The sequence below is a fragment of the Montipora capricornis genome, chromosome 2, assembly GCF_036669925.1.
Source record: "Montipora capricornis isolate CH-2021 chromosome 2, ASM3666992v2, whole genome shotgun sequence".
Classification (NCBI taxonomy): Eukaryota; Metazoa; Cnidaria; class Anthozoa; order Scleractinia; family Acroporidae; genus Montipora; species Montipora capricornis.
Window position 1 is genome coordinate 65,970,432 of NC_090884.1, and position 4,138 is coordinate 65,974,569.

Below are 4,138 nucleotides of genomic sequence, written 5' to 3' on the forward strand. Positions count from 1 at the left end.
TGCAAACTTGTGCAGTTTGTGTTTTACTTCCTCTACTGACTCCCCTGCCAAAGAATTTCGGAATGAAACGTATACAACAAGATATCTCATTTTATTATTGAACTTTGATAAGACGATCTCTTCCAATTTGGTGGACTATCATAGTAGGGCGTACAGTTGGCTCATAGGGCTGACATTGATTTCCGAATGGTCATAAATGTTAATCCCTGTTGGGCAGGGTTAGTGTCTGATCGGGTGATCATCTAGGAGTAACCCTGGCCATACGCTCCCGGGAAGCAGGGTTGGCGTAGTGATGAGTGCACTCGCCTTCCAACAATGTGGCCTGGAGTCTAAGTAGGTTGAGTTTGTCAACTCGTGGACAAAATGTTGATCTCGTCGCGCTGTCCACTCATCGCGGCATTTCCCTGTGTCATCTCGTCGTGTCCTTATGCCATGTCGTCCATTCGTCTTCTCATCTCGTCTTTTTCACTCGTTGGTTTTTCCTCATCTTTCAGCTCGTCGTGTCCCCCGTCAACTCTTCGTGTCGTCTTTCAACTCGTCGCGTCTGGTATTTTTTACAGGTCACAGGCTAGGCCACAGGTCACAGGTCACAGGTCGTTGTTTTACCAATACAGAAAGTATCTTAAACATCCACAAAAGCTAACCCTAGGCCTAATTAGGCCTAGACAAAAGTTTTTAGGCCTAAGGTTAGCGTTTATGAATGCTTGGGATACTTTCTGTATCGGTAAAACAATGACCTGTGACCTGTCAGATATTTTTATAACTAGTATAAGCTTAACCAAAGATATTTATATAATAACCCCAATGGTGCAGGCATTTTGATTGATTCTCCATGATCCATTTAGATGACAGACGCATAGCTGATGTCATCATAAAAAAAAACTTTTACTTTTTTATTGCATAAAACAAATAGATTCCATGATGCCGTGCGTCTGTTCAGTAATAGATCACGGATGATGTCAAAATGAGGTTAGAACATCACTCGGCTATCACCTCGTGTGCAATATTTTTGTTCTTACCACATTTTGACGTCATCTGTGAACTGAACAGACTTACAGCCGCGGCTACACGAGCGATTTTTTGCTCGCGCTGGTGATGCGATTTTTTTAAACGTTGTCGCGTCGCCAGCGCGACATGAAAATCACACGTGTGGCCACCCTTGAACTGGCGACGTGACGGGTGAAAAAATCGCAAGAAAAAGTCGCCAGAGTTGAAACTTTCGCGACAAAATCGGAGAGATAGTTGCCCTTGTAGCCACCCTGCAACTTTTTTCCCGCGCTTGCGATGCGACTAAAGACTATTTAGCCAATGAAATTAAAGTAGGAATCTCTGTTTATAGTGCCCAGGTCTCTTGAAGTATGCGATTCGCGCGGCCTTCAATTTCGCCAAAAGTAGCCACCCTGGCGCGCAGGCGACGCGACAAAATCTGAAAAAAAATCGCATCACCGGCGCGAGACAAAAATCGCTCGTGTAGCCGCGGCTTACGGCAACATGGCTTTCTATTTGTTAAATTGTAAACCTCGGATAAAACTTTTACCAAACCTTCGTCTCTTTCGACCGCGCTACCTAATCTTTGGTTATTGCTAGTTTATGCTTTGAATAGTGACTTATCCAATCGATAAAACGATACGGTCTTTCAACGATTGGTGTCTACACGTCTTTAGTTTGAAAAGACGATTGCATGGTTCGCTTGCAAACGCCATTTATTAATCCCAATACGAGCGCGTAACTGATAAAGGAAACATACCTTAAGTTAGGCACAACTGACGCCTCTACCCTCGCAGATTACAAAATAGAGAGGAGATCTATGGGGGAGGGGACGAAAATGAGGTGAGTTTGAGTGTAGTCCTGAGAGGGGCTGTTTGTTGTTGACTGACGTTTCGGCAGCCTTAGTGGAAGTCATCTTTAGAGTCAAGGAAGGCTGGTGTTGGCCAGCCGAAATATTGTAACAACGCCTATATTCACCGGCGTTGTCTTGACCAACCTTTGCAGTATATTTTCTATTTTTAAAGTTTTTTGGTGTGGTCACGATCTATTTTGATGCAACGTAGAGCAAGTTTTGATCATACACGGTTTTTGCAGTGGTTTAGTCCTTAAAATTAGTTATATTTTTCAAAATCGTCGATCTGGATTGATCCGATCACCTTGCAATTTATAATGGGCATTGACATCAACACATGGAGAATGCACATTGGACTTTTTACTATAAATCTATCTATCGCAGGACTGGCATGACTTCCCGTCCAATCCAAACCTACGAACGGGGTATTACAAGATCTCTGGTCACTGTTGTTATCCTCACTATTTTGACTATTATTATCTTTCCTCCTTTTTATGCATTTCCGTTTTTATTAATTTTACACATCACGTAGCCTTTTTATGTCATTTTCATTAAATATAAATTTCTTGTAACGAGCGTTTATCCATTCAATAAACCTGAAGAAGGCTGGTGTTGGCCAGCCGAAATATTGTAACAACGCCTATATTCACCGGCGTTGTCTTGACCAACCTTTGCAGTATATTTTCTATTTTTAAAGTTTTTTGGTGTGGTCACGATCTATTTTGATCCAACGTAGAGCAAGTTTTGATCGTACACGGTTTTTGCAGTGGTTTAATCCTTAAAATTAGTTATATTTTTCAAAACCGTCGATCTGGATTGATCCGATCACCTTGCATTTTATAATGGGCATTGACATCAACACATGGAGAATGCACATTGGACTGTTTACTAAAAAAACGTATTGTAAACGATTAAGATGGTTGGAATTATGCGCGAGTTTCTTTTGTGTCGAAGAAACTCTGGACTGCTTTCAGGATTCAGAAGATAAGGGTCGCAGAATGAACGCTTAACTTTCTTGATAACGTGGCTCAAAATTAGGTAATTTTCATGAAGGGTTAATTTTCTTTAAATACCTCACAAAAAGGAATAGTGCTTTTCGCGCTTTGTGATTGGTTAATTCGAAGTACTTTCCTGCAGACGAAACTAATCAAGCGGTGACGTCCGTCACAATGAAACTGAAAACCTTGGCTGTCTTTGTGAAGATAGATTGTTTAGAAAATAACCTTCAGAATTTCATTTTTGCGATTTCACGGCAAATTTGAAACATTTAAATAGTAAAAGAAGAGGAAAAATATTTTCAATATTAAATACAATGCATACATTATCCAAAAGATCCTCTTAGGGGGTTAATACAAATTTTGCGAATGTTTTCGAAAGCAATTTATGCAGATGACTTGTCTTTCGATAAGCAAGATAATATCAAAGCACTTTTTTTACCCATGTAAAGGATTTTGACAGCATTGCCCATTTCAGATAACGCTTTTACGCTTTTGCGTGTTACTTGTATAAGCTGTAAATGTCCTGAAAGGAATCATGTAAAGGAATAAATTTTGTTGATAAGTAAAAAAGAAGCGGAAATTCAACTTGAAATCGATATCTGATATCGAACAAATACTTTCTAGTAGTTCGATGAAATAAAGACTATTTTCACACAATGCTAATTTCCGAGCCCGCATATGGCGGTCCTGGTTTCAGCTGCGTGCGAGCTTTCCGCTTTCGTTAATTACACTTCACATTTTGGCGTCTTTCCTGTTTTCAATTTCATTTTTTTCTCAGTGAAGCCAGGTCGATCCGCCTCGCAAATCCCTGTATGACTTTCATGATGTGTATTTCAGGTAGCATCAAGGTGAGTTTCTGGCTTTTCACAATATGTCGAATATAAATCATTTCTTTTTGTTTGAGTCCAGTAACTTATCATCAACGAAGGTACATTGTTTGATTGTTTCTGAACCATGCTAGTGCTCGACCAGACACCAATGAAAGTAATCGTTGTGTTAAAGTAATCTTTGCGTTTTGAACTCACAACATGTTGGAATTGATACAAAATCTAAAAAAACCGATGAATGAATATGAAGACCTGTGAAACTTTATAGAGCATGGAATACCAAACGGGAAGCGGAAAAAAGATGTAGTGCACTCAATGACGAAAGATCAATAATAGCTTCACGAACAAGAAACTTCAGCGATGGTTTCCGCCGTTCCTTGTGCCCCCGTGTAAAGGTCTTCGAAATATTGCTTCCCGCGTGAGATCTGTGATCAGGTTCTCCCGGGGAGCAAGTCCCGGAGGGGGAACCGCTT

The 4,138-nt window shown here is 40.4% G+C and overlaps 1 protein-coding gene across 1 annotated transcript in view; it reads left to right on the plus strand.

The window, feature by feature from the left end:
• The first annotated feature begins 3,717 nt into the window (after positions 1-3,717).
• Positions 3,718-4,138, plus strand: part of LOC138038188 (putative nuclease HARBI1) — a 2,768-nt gene continuing 2,347 nt past the window's right edge. Inside the window, exon 1 of the mRNA XM_068884013.1 lies at positions 3,718-4,138. This exon is cut by the window's right edge and continues 1,065 nt beyond it. The gene's annotated coding sequence lies outside the window, so the exon portion shown is untranslated.